Genomic DNA, 16688 nt, shown 5'->3' with positions numbered 1-16688 from the left:
TCCTTTCGCTCCAATGCTGCACTTGACCTGCTGTCCTGGTGTCACAGTGAGGCTTTGCATCTTTTTCTGTCTCTAACACTTTGCTTTTTTTCCAGCTACTAACAACAACAAAATGGAGAAGAAAACCTGAACTTGGAATGGAAATATGACAAAGAGGGTCACGAAAAACGTATATCATTTTATGTACATATCTGTATTCATTTTGCAATATTTACACTGGTGGATTCGTGCGCAATACATACGTTAAACTAAACGAGAATGCAAAGATTTTAAAGGGCACCAATACATAGAAGATAATTTAATGATGCCTACATAACCCAGGTGCTCTTTCCTTCACCTCTCGTGACCTCTGGATATCCCACCGAGAAGCCGAGGAACCGCCACTCTCGGAGAGAAAGTGTCCCCTTTAGTGACGCGTCCCAGGTTCAAACAGCGCTTCAAAAAGTGCCCTTTGAGAGAACCAAAGAGCGGGCTGGTCTTCCAGCGAGAGGTGAGGGGGGGGGGGTGTTGCCCATAGTGCCCTTTACATGACACTAGCAACACTCACCCTTGTACAAACATCAGCCATCAGAGCCCAGTTAATGACCAGAATAAACAACAACCCTATAAGGTGTTTTTAAACGCCTTGTACTGTAATGCATGACTTTTCTATTTTAATGATGAAAAATCCTGGCCTTGGCGTAATTAGCACCACGCTCTAACCAACTGAGCTAACCGGCCAAGGTATATTTAGATGATATAGGAGTTTCTAATGAAACTGAACTGACTGTCATAGTACATAGAGACATTGAATGGACCAGGCGCGCAACACCCATTGGGCTGAACTGGCGTCAGCCCCCCCCCGTCATCTTCAGCCCGGGGTTCCAAGGTTCAGATGAGAGCACAGCACACTTTCCTGATTTGTAGTGATCTAAAATAATTAAAGTATGAAAACCGTTTCCCCACTTTCCTATGTATTACGCCTCCATTTTCATTCTCGGATGCTTTAGAATCCGAGAATGTGATTTTAATGACCCCTTCAGAGAGGCCCAGAACCAGCCGGAGGCAGCCAGCCTCTGAAGGTTTCAGCAACCCTCCCTGCCCCCCACCTTTTGTTTTCTTTGAGAGGGGTGCCACCGAGGTGATATCCTGGCCTGAAGCAGGGATTTCACCTAAGCACGTTTGATGTGCTGTGCAGCATGGAGTGTGAAGATGTGCACAACAGGGGGATATGATGCCAGCAGGAATTCCTTTACACAGGAAAACGTCACCTTCACTGGCTATCCCTTTACCCCTGCTGTGCACATCTTCCCACACCCTGCACCAAGAGTCCTGTTGCGTGAGCTTGAGTTTCATGACCGACCTCTCAAGTGAGGCCCCGCCTGCCCTGGGCCTTTTGGACACAGCTTTTCGAGGAACACCTCAACTGATTTTTTTCTCAGGAGCTGTCCTTACTTGTTTGTACTTGGAGCGTTGCTAGATTCGGTGCTCTTTATTTTGTTGTTGGGAAGAAAAAAAGTTGAGTGGCTGTGCCAGGAATCAAGCTTGTGATGTGTAGGCTACACATGAGATCGATGCAGCACACACTCAACCCGCAGAGCTGCACGAGGGGAGGAGACACATTGCAATGGTAATTGTTAGAGGGCTGTGTCAAGAGCACCACACGCGCATCCTGTGGGTACTGTACGGGCATTCTTCGTGTGACCCGGCGCTGTATGCGCAGTACATCCCAGGTTTACACGTATTATCAGTTTTCTGACAGAACATAGTGAATAGGGGCGTGCGGTAATGCGGCTTATTGCGTCCTATGGCCCCTTCATTGGTTGGAAGTGGTTGTTGGGATGGAGAGGAGCTGTGAATGTGCGTAAGCACGGATATAGCGCCTAGTGGGTTGTGGCACTGGAGACAGTGCTCGTGCTGGCTATGAAAGCGGCAAATTGAGGTAGGGAGCATGGAAGCACCTACAGTTGGCGCCTGGGGTGGCACTGTCACCAGAAGCTGGCAACAGTGGCCCAACTTCTAATAGGAAGGCGCTAGCAGGCGAGCGGAAAGCAACTCTTTAATTTAATGCTTGACTGGTCAGTTCTATGATCAATCCGTTTTTATAATTTTTAACAAATCTTGCCACTGAAGGGCGTTACTTGGTTGGAAATAACATGTTAGGCCCTGGTTCCCCACAATGCTTGTGCATCGATGGATGTCGGTGCTTGGATTCGGTTTCTGCACTCCTGGGTTGGTTGTAGGGTAACATGGTGAAGTGAGAGCAGACATCCTGCGCTGAGAATGATAGCTGTGAAGTTGTGCAACACCTGGTGTGTCCTCACCTTACACCACAAGTGTGATGGAGGTGGTGGTCAGGGGCGCATGCTAGGCCTCAGTTCAGCTGTGTGGGCTTGGGGCAGTGTTGCCACACATACCTGCCCCCGTGTCTGCTGAGTGGCACGAACAGTTGTACAGTTGTACTGTGGACGGGTGGTACTTGCAAGTGATGCTGTTGCGAAGCAGATCGTGCCCTCATTTTCAGCAAGTGGCCTTGAGGTAATTGTGCCCCTGGCATGTCCTTGCAAGAGATGTGATGCTGATGTGAAGCAGAACAAGCACCCTTATCTGCTGAGTGGCCCCTGCCAGTGGTGCCACGCGTGGGGGGGTCCCTGTCTGTGATGTCGTTTCAAACATATGGGGCCCATTTCTCATACATCCAGTCAAGGGGTAGGTTGACTTTTCTAAAGTAGTCTGCAGGACTGTAGCAACAGATGATGGTCGAATATGTCTACCATGTCCTAAGTTTGGATTGGTAGTATGTGTATTGCAGACAGGTTCGTAAGTTTATTTGTGGATTTTTTGTTTATTTTCACGTTTTACTTCGATTTACTCTCTATCTCAATAAAAAACGATAAAACCTGCCAATCTTAAACATTCACTGTGCTGTAATTCAATTGTTACACCATCATCATAATACACATTTTAAGATGCCTCTTGCAAGTAACCGGCAGTTCTTTGTAAGAATTTCCTCCATCTGAAGCCAGGCCCAATGTGGTAAGCTGATATATAACACCAGGCTTGTTCCCAGGCCATGGGTCTAGCCTAGGATAATTATTTTTTCTTAGTTTCATTTCATATTTTGTTTACTAGGCAAATTGGCTTGTGTGTGGTTTCATTTTGTTATTTTCTTCATTCTTTAGTATTATCTGGCCATTTGTTAAACATGTACGCTAGGAGCCTCTTGGTGCTATAAATATAAAACTGATAACAGATTCAGCTTGGTGGAAGGAATTACAGTGTGAATATAAAGGTTGTTAGCTTTTTCCATTATTTTAGGTGGGATAGTCGTCTGTAATGGTACGGAATTATCTCAAACCTAACACAAACACACAAGTACAAAAACACTTGAAATTCTTAGTTTATGCAACTGTATTCTACAAAGATTACCTTCCTTATGCATTTAGATACCTTTCATGAACTTATGTATCTTTATACTTATTACTTTGCACTACCCTAGATCTCTATATATATCTCGCAATATATTCTCTACCTCCACTCTGACTCATCTCAAACCTCACTCTACTAATCTCTCCAATGCACAGCCCTATTTCTAACCCGAAACCTCTATCAATATACTCTCTACCTCCACTCTTTCATTCATCCTATACTCCATACTCTTCCCTCCTCTACCCCTCCTTCCATCATCTCACACCTCTTTTACTATTCAGATCTCCCAAACAAGCCTTTCTAAAATCTTCCCTCTGACTCTTCCCCCTCCATCCCAAACCCTCTCCTACTGCTATGAACCCCCCAAACAAAATAACACATTCTAGAGCCTTCCTTCTTCTATCCCACCACTATTCCTTTTCAATACAAATAACAGACTAACATCTTCACACCTTCGATTAATTTCATATTTCCCTATACCAGTTGCCCACTAATCCTGTTTGGATTCCAGAGTAGTGTGTTACCCACCACAAAGCACTTCAACACCTCACATGGGGTAGTAAGTGCTATATAAATGCAAACCTTTTCCCTCTTCAATCCCTCCACTATCCTTCTCAATCCAAATAACAGACTAACATATCCACCACTCAAACTTTCAGATTTCACTATACTAATTCACCACTGATACTCCATGTGTTCCAGAGTAGCATGCTACTCACCGAAAAAGCGCGTAATCGCCTCGTCAGGGTTAGGAGCGCTATGTAAATGCAATTAAAATAGGAGCTGCACCAGCTGAAGAGGTGAGGATTGGAACTTTGTGACAGGGATATATTTACCAAGTTCTGTGTTTTTCGCAGTATCAACAGCCTGGCATGTGACCTCACTTTTGAAGAACAGCAAATGTAACATGATATTATCAAAATGTAAATGCTTTATATTTCTCATGCGCCCTCTGAATTCCAGCATGGTTATTATGGGGGTGCTGCTGCACAGCACTCCACCCACCCCTACTTCCACTGCCTATGCATTAAAGCACCATGCTTTAATATCTGTACTGCCAATAAATTAACGTTTGTTGTTGCTATAGTTTTAACAGCACTGCAAATGGACACATTGCAAAATCTGAAATTCCTTCTGTGTATTTGTGTATTTGGGGGGTGAACAGAGTCCCCTTTTGTGTGTGTGAATTATATCTATGAACAGCCTAAGGGCCATATTCACAAGAACGTGCGATAACTATCGCCATAGTAATTTATCGGCAGAATAGTTAACACTGTTTAACCCTGATTAATATCACCATGTTAGCGGGGTATTTTCAAGCCTGTGGTACATGGCGATAGTAACAGGAAAAGGGTGTCAAAACCCACGTACTAATCATCGCGATGGTGCATTGAAATCCTGCGTTAGCTGGCGATACGTTGTGAATGGACGATAATTGGCTGCAAAGTCTCATCGTCACTACTTTTAGCTCCCGGCCCAACACTGGCCCTGCTGGAAGCCAGGTGTCACTGTGAGACTGGCAGCATGGTGACCGCGGCAAAAAGCTTCCTTTAAGTCTGACCATTTGTTTTAATCAAAAATTCTGTCATTTTAGTGCTGCGTATTTAGGCAGACACCTTCCCTCTGGAATACCTGCATCTTTAAAGGCTCCTGGCAGTGTTTCCTTCCATGCTGCAGGTAGTAGTCCTGCTTAACACCAGCCAAAGGCAGGTGTGAAATCACTGGTGCTAACGTGGTTTATCTCCTGTTTTTCCTTTGCTTCGCAGAGCTGTCAGTTTGTTGTGAATGTGGTGTTGTGGTTTTCTTGTGTGTTTTTGCACTGGAATGCCTACTCTGCATCTCATTACTGTTGGTTGGTGGTGTCCACCGTTGAGATAAATTTGGGGGCAGTTATCGCGGGAATACAGGTGATGTCTGCAGTTTGCACCAGCTTGTGAATGGGGTGTTAATTCTATCACCACTTTTGAGGCGTTAAAGTGGGGATAATTTGGAGTTAAATCCTTGTGAATATGCCACTAGGTTTTTCAGAGAGTAGCATGTTGTTCTGGGCTCTTTTGACCCAGTTTCTTGGGCAGTCCATTAGAAGAAAGGATGTAATTTTAACCGTCTACATAATATCGTTGTGAGACAATACAATGTATTTGAATGACACTTTATTGCAAGGTGAACAAATCCCTTGTCTGTTATTATATAAATGTCTCACATTACCCTCTGTTCTCCAATTAAATCTCATACAACTAATTGTTGTCCAGTTTCGAATGCAGAATTTGCCACTTCTTTTTCACAGCTTGGCCTGAGCATTACCCAATCCTGATGGTCTGCCATTTTAGCCCCGCCCCCCTTGATTAACATGTAAACCATGCCCCTTTGTTTGCCATGTTAGCCTCTCCACCCCCACGAAGTTAAGACCTAGTTGCGCCCCTGCAATGGACATACTGACAAGCCATCACTGACTCATCATTGTTTCAGGCCAAGACATTGAGGAGCTCAGATAATCCTGCAGCAACTCGCACGGGGAGCGTCACCAAAGAACACGGATATTATTTAATGAGCTGCACTGAATGCACTTCAATAACAAGAGCTGCATGACCATCACTCCCCAGAAAAGATGGACTGAAGGCTGGAATCACTCCACAAACCCTCCCTCCTGCCACACTCACAGAGAAAGGTACCGGTCTCGGCTCCGCAGCACTGCGCATGCTCAATATTCTGCATGTTCTTCTTACACCCGAGCTTAATCCATACCACACACTATACCTCACTGGCTGTCTATCCTTTACCATTCCCGTACTGTAGCCTTTTCTCTGTACTCCTTCACCCATCACTCACTCTTCCCCCTCTCTCCACTTGCATATACATGGACCCGTGCTGCTCCTTCTTGTGTGGTTCTCCAAAGTACACAGATTATCACTATCCAAACCGGATGTTGTTCTCATTATTTACTGTGCCTCCCCTTCATTAACTAACATCTTTTACCCATACTATGGGCCACACTACAGCTAATTCATGAGTGAGGGCAGACTGTGATGGGAGTGTTTGTGGCCGAGTGGTTAATGCAATGGTCAAGCACTCCATTGGGGGCTCCTTGCGCAGGTTCGAATCATTGCATTCCATTTTGACATGGAAACTAATAATGTGGTTCGTAAACATATGCATTTTCCGCATCATTTTGTCTTTGCTACTCTTATCATGTAGCAAAAAAATACTCTAGGTCAAACAAATCAAACATACTTTATAAAATGCGCCATGTGGTAGACCTTTATGTTTAACTGGTCACCTTTCAGTTGTGCATTGCTGTGTTCAGATGCAAAGATAGCTCTAAGGAGGTGAAACTGTTTCCCCATGGCATAATAATGTGTGTTAAAATGTCAAAATAACTAAATAAGACTCCAACTCAATGAGCTGCATTTTGTTGCAAAATGTGTCCTTTCTTGCTGCATAATTTAGTAAACCGTGCTGCCTACTTTGGCCTTCTTTTGCCACATAATTCCAGTGGTGCTGGCCAAGGTGTAAGATCTTCATAATTATACCAACCAGTTAGAAGTGTTTAGTCCAAGTTTAACCTCTGCAAGTGGATTAGAAGTGGTGAGATATGAACATATTTTGTGGTGCACGCAACAAGTAGCGCCTCTGGACTGCACAAGCATTGAGAAGCGCTGTGGGTGATTTGGTTGTCCCGGTTGTCCCATGGAGATGGAAGGTGGATGGCCACGTCTACCACAGGGGGTCACTAGAAGGGACAGCCCTTGATGTGTTCTCACTGCCCAGGGTAGTATTATTTCTGTGGCCACCTGACCTTGAAGCACGCCACTGTGGGTGGGATATTTCGCCTCCTCCGTGACCCCCGGCATGATGTCACTTCCGGGAGGTTAACTGGGGGGTTTAGGTGAGTGCCACACGTGGTTATTCCTCTTTTGGTGGCCAGCAGCAGAGGAATTTCCCCGCTGGACATGCTGTCGGCTGTGTCACGTTGCGTCCAGGGCCGGACTGGCCATAGCGGGCACTGGGCAATCCCCCGGTGGGCCGCACGGGCGGGGGCCGGTTTTGGCCCCCAGGGGGCCGTTTTTGTTACAGCATAGCTACAAAATCGGCCCTGTAACAAAATCGGCTGAAAACCGGCCCTGGCAAAGAGCTCGGAGGCACCCCCAACCCCGGGGGTGGGGGCGGCCGAGCACTTTGACAGGGCCAGTTGTGGTTCCCAGTTCGGCCCTGGTCGCGTCCCTGGTCGGAATATCGCTTACCGATTCGGTGCAGTGAGTTTTGTGTTGTAGGTGGAGCGGTCCTTTGGGGACTGTGGTTACTGCTAGCTACCATGGGGCAGGTTCTTGCTCGGCCTTTGGTCTGCGGTGGTTCGTTCAGGGGAAAGCACTCTTGAGCGATGGTGGGTGGCTTGCAGCCCCGCCCCCATTGGGTGCTTGGGCTGCCACATGTGATTATAGAGCATTGCCAGTATACTGTATATATTCGATCGCGGATTTGATCCATTGTGGCTAAACCGTAACAGAAAGTAGGGGGCGCCTATGGTAGAAATGGGAATGACCGTATGTGCAGCTGTGGACATAAGTCCACGGTAAGTCCTAAATGGCGCTGCACTCGTATGATCACCCGTAAGTGAACCCTACCTGTGTACTGCATAGCAGAATATGAATAAACTTGTGACAGTTTCCACACAGTGTGTGGTCTGTTTTGTTGATGATGGAATTGTATTTTGTATTTTGTCACAAAAGTATCTGCATAGACAGGTCAGATGACAGAAGGGCTAGGGGTGGAAAGGCTGAGAATCTTTGCTTGAACAACTGTTCTAAAGACTGGGGGTCCGAATGGGAGGTTACACATCACAGAGCCTCTCTGCTGTTAATAAGCATTACAAATGCAAGGCGCTACTCTCAACCCAGACAATGGTTCTCTGTGGGCACACAGGCTCATGTAGGGAAATATAAAAACAATTGCCAAGTATACACAAATAAAAACAACAACTTACCAATGCAAATCCTTAACTATAAACACAGATTAATTAAAAATATATGTTAGCAGAGGATGGTTTCGATCCATCGACCTCTGGGTTATGGGCCCAGCACGCTTCCGCTGCGCCACTCTGCTGTGCTATCGTATCTACCATGTCTCCTATGTGATGCTACTGTGCAGCGCAGACGTCAGCAATTGTTCACACATCAGCCAATGAGGAGCGTGAGTTTCATTGGCGGTTGGAAGAGATTGAGGGCTGAGTTGAGCGGCTGGAATTTCCAGTCTCGTAGATCTACTGCTTCATCCTCTCTGGAAATAGAGGGAAACCCATGAGTGTGAAAGATGGAAAGACGACTCATACTCGCCTCCCTTTCTCCACTTTAATAAATGCTCTCCGGCTCGCGCTATCACCGAAGGGCGTTTGACATATTCAGGATACAAAGTCTCTTTTATTTCCTTCCTCTCAAGTAAACAGCATTTGTTCTATAGAAGAATAGTCAAGGGTTAGCGAGGGGGGCCAAAGAGGTGCGTGCGGGGCGCCGTCCAGCATTCCACCTCCTCTGCGCAGGCGCTGTCACGTGGAGACACTGTCGGGCCCCCACTGTCCCACACACAGGTTCCCTCTCGCTTAAAGCTCTCAGATGACAAGCAGCGCTCACTCGTTCGGCTCTTTATGATCAGTGAAAGAGGCGCCTGTCAGTGCTGCAGGTGTCGAGATTGTTGCAACAAACCACCAATGGCCATTCCATCCTCTCCCATAAGCCCCTCTCCCGTTCTCCCCCCTAACAAAGAGGAATGTCTTCATCAAATTCCAAACACACACAAAAAAAATACAAAATTCAATCCCAATAAATGATCAGTACTATAGAAACAATAACGCGTGGCAAGTAAAAGCAGCTTTTTTGGAAAGTGGGATTTTTCTGCCAGAGTAATCCTCCGAGAGCGCGGCTTCTAGGCGGAGGGGGGGGGGGGGGGGGTAGCTTTCAATAGCTGTATTGCATGATGCTTGATGCTGCCCTTTACACTTTATCCCCATGGCTCTTTATTGTTCACCAGTAGCATTGTCCAAAGTGTTGGGATTGGTAGGGACACACATTGTCCCCTGCACAGGGACAAGGAGCCCCCCCCCCGTACTACGTAATGACAGTTAATTGTTGGCATTAGCATTTGTGAACCTGGGGGACTTAATCTTTTTTAAGAAGTCTACAAAACCACCTGTGTACAGACTGCACAGCATTAGTTGTCTTCACATCCACACACAAAGAAACACACAAAAATACACACACACACAATTCATTCTGTCTTCATGTGTGTAAGCATGTGTCTGAGCATATATGTGTTTCTGTACTTGTGTCAGAGCATGGGCATGTGTGCATGTCTTTGTGTTAAAGCATGGGCATGTGTGTGCTTGTGTGAGAGTTTGCATGTCACAGCCAGAGTATCACAGTGAGAGCGTGTGTGTATGTCCTTGTTTCAGAGTGCGTATGTGTGTGTCCTGTCAGAGTGTGGCTGTGTGTGTGCTTGTGTGGTAGTGTGTGTCAGTCAGTGAATGAAAGAGAGAGCATATTTATGTCCTTCTGTCAGAGCGTGTGTGTTTGTGTCAGAGTTTGGGTGTCAGAGCGTGTGTATCAAACATGTGTGTTACAGCGTGTGTGTCACAGCGCATGTGTATTTATTTCTGCCTGGTACCAGTGCTTCCACACTCTTGTTGCTTCACTCGTTTATTAGGTGAAAGGGGTGAACAATGCTTTTTACGCCCCACTACTTCTAAACTTTACCAGTCACCACTGCAGGAGTGCAGATCAACTCACCAATGTGTGTGATTGGCCTCACTGGGGTTTCAAAGGAGGCCCCTCATGAGCGGGCCCTGGACCCCTGCGCATCTTTTGAAAGCAGAATACATGCTTGACTTGTGGGACCAGAACATCACTAAGAGTCTCACAAGTGGGTCAGTTATGGGGCACTCAGGAGGATGCCGCTCTTTAGCACCCAACTCCATCCCAGCTGGGGCCTCGCTAGCCTCCTGCTACCTGTCTGCTGAGGAGCCACCAGCAGGAAATAGATGAGCAGCCCATGCCAAGCAAAGGAAGGAAGCAAGAGTCAATAAAGCTACCTTCTCTGCTCCACCAGAGGCTGTGGGTGCTTCTTGGCACCAAGGACGGGCTACAGAGGAGAACAACACCAGGAGCTCAAACAAGAGCAGCTGTGATGGCCGAAGTGCATGTGAGGCTGTCGTGAGCTGTGACCTTGCTGGGGTAGCAGGCTTGCTCGACTGCTACCGACTACAAAGAGAGCGTGGCCCTTCCCCAGAGGAACCATAGTCCCATTCCAGACCCCCAATTAATGGTGGCTTCTCACATTAAATGGAGGTTAATTTCCATACATGTCCTGTTAGGCCTAAAGGTGTATAGAGTAAGAGGGCACCCTGGCTACCTAAGAGTTTAATACTCACTGGTTCCTTTCAGTGGCTCCCAGTTCCTTTGTCCATGAAGATTTCATACCATCCCATACAGATTCTGGAGAAAAACAGAACCAATAACTAGTGCTGCCTTGCAGATTCTATATATGTCTGGTTGTGAAAGTAGAAAATGATACCAAACACCCAGGGGCAGATTTACAAGCCCCTAGAGCCTCTTTGCGCCGCCAGTGCGTCACTTTTTTTGACGCACCGGCGGAGCAAACAATGCGCCCTATTTGCAACGTGACGCATCTAGGGAGATGCGTCACGTTGTAAAGCCCTGCGTCACATTATACCTGCGTCAGGTATAATGTATGCAGCGGGGGCGTTCCGATGCAGGAAAGCCTCGTAAAAGTGACGCAGTGAAATCTACAAGATTTCACCGCGTCACTTTTAGGACGCCACTGCGTCAAAACCTTACGCCTGCTTCATGCAGGCGTAAGGAGTGATGCAGAGTAGTGGGAATAGGCCACAAAATGCATTGCTGGAGTTGCGTTGTGCTTGCGACACGACTCCAGCAATGCGTGACTTTTGCCCCAACAGATGCATCAGAATTTCTGACGCATCTGTCAATCCTTCCGCCATGGTGCACCGTATTGTAAATACGGCGCATCCATGGTGGCGCAAGCATTTTTTAGTGTGGCGCAAGGAAAGTGACGCATCTCTATAGATGCGTCACTTTCTTGTAAATCTGCCCCTAAGTGTGTTTTTCCTTTTAGGGCAAGGAGGGTATAATTTGAGTGAAAGTCAGGGAGGTTTGGAGTGCACATTCTTGGACTTCACTTGAAAATTTAACATGTCAAGGTTGACATTAATCCTTCATTTTCGGAGATTATTCTCTACCCACAAGCCTTTTTTACTCTTTCCCCGTCTGTGTTTCGTTGCGGTTTCTTGTTGTGTGAGCCTCCGTGCTTCAAATGGGCCAGTACTGTCCGGTACTAAGTACCGGCATATTTTTTTTTATTTTGAGAGGTAGAGTAAACATGCATTTTTATGTTTACATTTCAAGCAGTGGTGAGCCTTTGTTATTTTTAGGTCTCGCCTTGCTATCGCATAAGCGAACGCAAGCGAGACTATAGGGGCTTTTAAAAGTGCTCCCAAAAAAGCGGATTGCATTGCTAGCACGCGCACAATCACGCACTTGGTGCCGCCATGCACTCCGCTTTTTGGGAGCACTTCAAAGGGTTTGCTCTCCCGCCCCCAAGCGCGCGCGCGCCACGCTCCGCCGGGCTGATCACAGATTAGAACCACCTGAACACGTTTTCCCTTTAAAACACCGACTTCCTCACATTACTGGCATGCATGCCGGGAGCTACAAGACACTAAGTAAATCCTCGGGGCCAGGATACTTGATGAAGTAAGTCGTGTGCATGAGAAGAGGTCGGGATAAAAATCCACTGCACGTCAATGTTTCTATGCCGCCGTACCTCTGCAGTAGCAGATCTCTGTTGTCTCTCCCGCTACCTCATGCATAGGGAATGAAAGGGGTCATGTCTACATGACCCCTTTCTTTCCCTATGCATGAGGTAGCGGGGTCGTCTTTTGAGCAGAATTTTTAATTTATTTCGCACGGTTTTAAAACACCCGACCTTCCGCCCACAAATTAAAAGAACAGGATACCTGCGAACGGACAGTGCTATGGTGGTCGTCATTGCCGACAAGAAAGAACACCTAGTGATCTGGGGGAGGTAATCTTGTTTAAACTTGTTAGGGAAGCTTTTGATCCACTTTAACCTGTAATTTCGCACTTCTTTGCACATTGCACTTCCGGTCCCGACCCCGGTCCACCGTGGCTGTTGCCGATTGACTGGAGGGCGGAGACCAGAACAAAGACCCACCCTCGCTAGTGACGTATTTTGGAGCGTGGAGGAGGCGGGTGTTTTACCGCTCCCCACATTTAAACCAGATGCTGCCACTGACGCGCAGCGGAGAGGGGATTAAAGGGCTGTGTCTTCCAGCCTGGTGTGTGACTGCTGGTGTGACTACGCCCACTGAGCTGCTATTTCGTTTTTTTTAACTTGTTAGGAAAGCTTTTAATCCACTTTTACCTATAATTTCGCACTTCTTTGCACTCTGCACTTCCGGTCCCCACCCCGGTCCACCGCGGCTGTTGCTGATTGAGTGAAACGCGGGGACCGGAACAAAGACCAACCCTCGCTAGTGATGTATTTTGGGGCATGAAGGAGGCGGGTGTTTTACTGCTCCCCACATTTAAACCAGATGCTGCCACTGACGCGCAGCGGAGAGGGGATTAAAGGGCTGTGTCTTCCAGCCTGGTGTGTGACTGCTGGTGTGACTACTCGCACTGCGCTGCTATTTCGTTTTTTAAACTTGTTGGGAAAGATTTTAATCCACTTTTACCTGTAATTTCGAACTTCTTTGCACTCTGCACTTCCGATCCCCACCCCGGTCCACCGTGACTGATGCCGATTGAGTGGAGAGCAGAGATCGGAACAAAGACCCACGCTGGCTAGCAGAGGCGCAACTAGAGCCAAATTTCGGGGGGGGCTGAGCAAAAATTTCGGGGGGGGCTGAGCAAAAATTTCGGGGGGGCTGAACTTTAAGCAATAGGCAGAGTGGAGCTGCAGGGGCTCTTAGAGGGGGTGAAACAACAGCGAGGCCTCATTAACATGCAAATGGTCTTTTAAAGACCTGTGAAGTGCTCGGGTGCGGCTGCTTTTTTGCCCGGGAAGGTGTCTCAGCCCGGGCTGCCGCACACGACGGGGGGGGGCTGAAGCCCTGTGAGTCCAATGGGTGTTGCGCGCCTGCTGGCTAGTGACGTGTTTTGGGGTGTGGAGGAGGCGGGTGTTTTACCACTCCCCACCATTTAAACCAGGTGCTGCCACTGACGTGCAGGGGATAGGGGACTAAAGGGCTGTGACTTCCAGCCTGGTGTGTGACTGCTGGTGTGACTACGCGCACTGCGCTGCTATTTCGTTTTTTAAACTTGTTTGTATTTGCAGCACGTCCACACAGGACAATGGCGGCCGCTTTTTGGATAGAGCGCTATGCCGCTCTTCTTTAAAAGTGGCTGCCTCCTATCCCCACAGCACTCAAGCACAATGGTGACGTTCTTTCACTTTTTTTTTTTTTATAAATTTGCATGCTGTCTTTAGGGACACCGCACTCAACAATATAATAGGTCTTGCTTTTGCCGAGGTTTAACCTATTGGTATTGTAAATGACAATGTCTTTTAATATTATAAAAGGTGTTGCCATTTACAATGCCAATAGTTTAAAATCTCGCAATTGCGAGACCTATTGCATTGTAAATGCTTGTTAATCTTGTCAAAGAAGATGATGTTGCAGTTTGTTTTCGTGTGAGCCTTTGCACAGTACAGTTTCCTCTTGCCTGAGATGTTGGTTTTTGTTGTGTGAGCCATTGATGTTGTCTGAGATGTTGATGCCACTTCCTCTAGCTGAATCTTTGTTGCAGTGTTCTATGTTTTCTACACTTTGTTGCATTTTCTTCTTGGCTGGTGTGTGCTAAAAGTTTCTCGCCTTGGGAGCCTTTCTTACAGTTCCCTCAACCCTGACACGCTGTTGAAACTTCTCTTGAGTGTGACACTGTTGGAGGGTTCCTTGTCCATGTCTGGTCCTTGAACGACCAATAGACTTTGGCAGGAAACAATGCATGATTTAAAACGCTGTATTGCGTCACCAGTGTGTCATTAAAGCCCTGTATTGGTTAAAAGAGAGCAAATGCAGTGACGTCACCAGTGTGTCATTAGTGCAAGATAGGAAATGCTCATCTGGCGGCTGTTTGAACCGTGAAATGCACCAATAACGAGGCTTCGGTGTGACCTCGGCACTGCACCTGCTGCACCAGTGGGAGCCACGCCCTCAGCGAATGAAGGGTGCGCCGAGAAACGTAAGAGGGAGTTAATGAACAACACAGCAACGAGGGAGGGAGGAGCGAGGCGGGGAATGGAAGAAAATTGCGACTTCCACATTCAACTTACTTTGTTTGAAAAATACAGTAATTTAGATCTCCACGTATATGGTCGATTCCTACCATTGACAGACACACCCACACAGTGGAACAGAGTTTTACTCATACAAGATGTGAAAAACCGCGAGTTAACAGTCTCTGTGGCGCAATCGGTTAGCGCGTTCGGCTGTTAACCGAAAGGTTGGTGGTTCGAGCCCACCCAGGGACGCAGAGTTTTATTTATTGCCGTGATCCGCGACAACTATACATTTTGTGTAAGAAAGGACGGCACTGGTAGTTTCTCGATCCTCTTAACTCCTAGCCTTATAGTCACATGAAACCCTGGCAGTGCTCTCTGTGCTCAGGTTTGAGTTCCGAGACTCTCTCCCAGATGCGGGTGGCCACGTGCCCCGCACACAGCTGCAAAAAGACGCGCCATGCAATATTACCGCGTTAGGGGCACCCAGAGACGTTTTAAGGCATGGGCAAAGTGGGCTCTGGCCCAGGGCCCCAGCCTTTCAAGGGCCCCCCTGATAGAGACAAGTCTGTTCTTGCCCTGATGACCTTGAATAATTCTTAAACATACTGTTTTTAATACCGGTTTTCTTTAATTTAAGTTTTATGTGATTGATGTGTGAAAGTCTATTACAGGCGTTTTGCAGAAAAATATGTTTGTTTCATGCAACTTCCATAAAAAAGTTCCTTTTAGATCAAAACAAGACCTCACATATGAGAAATGGGAGGATGTCACAGAAATTATCTGCAGTAAAATTAGTGATATGCTGTTGTGTTCTGTGTACTATCCTTGAAAGTTAGATGTAAATACATTTAGAATTTGGAACAGAGGGCCTGAGCACCACCAGCAACCTGGCTAAAGAGGGTATGAAAGAGCTGAAATTGAATCATAAATTTAAAGCTGTTCTGAACAGGGGCCCCTAAAATTAGTTTGGCCCAGGGCCCCCAAAATCCTTAAGATGTCCCTGGGGGCACCTCCACCCTAGGGTCTACAATGTCATCCCTCTATTTGGGGCTGGCATTGGTGGGTCTGGGTCATGATAATATACGAGCTTTCACCCGAATGATATCACAGGAAACGACTTTAGCATAGCATTGTGATTCGAGCAGATATATTGATCAGATTGGCGCCGTAGAGGCCTTTGCATAGATTGAACAGAGTAAAAGCTTTTGCCCTCATCCCACGTGGGCTGGGATCCTCTATTTCACCAGTCACAAGAGGTGCAGCAATGCCGCACCCCTGGTGTTTCCCACCCCTGCAGACTGTCTGCTGAAAGCTCGTGAGACTAAGAGCTCTGCGCACCATTCCTGTCTTTAAGTTATTGACTTGATTCTTAACTTTATGTATTGTTCATTTTTACAATAATTGCCCACTTCTAGGGGGTACTTTGCACCCCCTAATAAAGACACTATATTAACACATCACAGAATAAGCAATAGCCACAGTTTTAGTAATTATGGGTGCTGTGTTCATGAAGTGAGTATTTCCAACCCAGATGTAATGAGGGCTTTAGGGCATTTTACACAGAGACTAATAGCTCAATCAGTCCAGTTTTTAGGTCTTGCCTACCATAGAGTTCAAGCAGTCTGGTTGCAAAAGATCTATTGTCAACATGCAGTGGGCTTGCAGCCCATTCATTGTTTACCATTGACTGGCATTATTGTCACACTTGTTTGCTTCTTTCGACCCATCGGCAGGGACGTCTGGTTACCCCAGGCCATTTAGGGACTGGTTTGTCATGACGGGGACTGCAGCTGACTATGTTTACAGTTTCTGTCTTGATGGGTCTCTGCTGGATGGCTTCCAAGTGGGATGCTGTTGCTTTTGATAGCTCTTTCGAACGTCCTGGGGTAAGGATGTCTTGCATTGGCATGTGTGATACCAACAGGACAGCTTTGGATGAATTGTGT

General features: G+C 46.9%; 1 non-coding gene across 1 annotated transcript; it reads left to right on the top strand.

Annotated features, from left to right (window-relative positions):
* The first annotated feature begins 14917 nt into the window (after window positions 1–14917).
* Window positions 14918–14991, top strand: TRNAN-GUU (transfer RNA asparagine (anticodon GUU)). Its single transcript has one exon. It is a non-coding gene; the product is annotated as a tRNA-Asn (tRNA).
* The last annotated feature ends 1697 nt before the right edge of the window (window positions 14992–16688 follow it).

This window comes from Triturus cristatus, chromosome 12, assembly GCF_964204655.1.
Source record: "Triturus cristatus chromosome 12, aTriCri1.1, whole genome shotgun sequence".
Classification (NCBI taxonomy): domain Eukaryota; kingdom Metazoa; phylum Chordata; class Amphibia; order Caudata; family Salamandridae; genus Triturus; species Triturus cristatus.
This window is presented reverse-complemented; position numbering and strand designations above follow the sequence as displayed.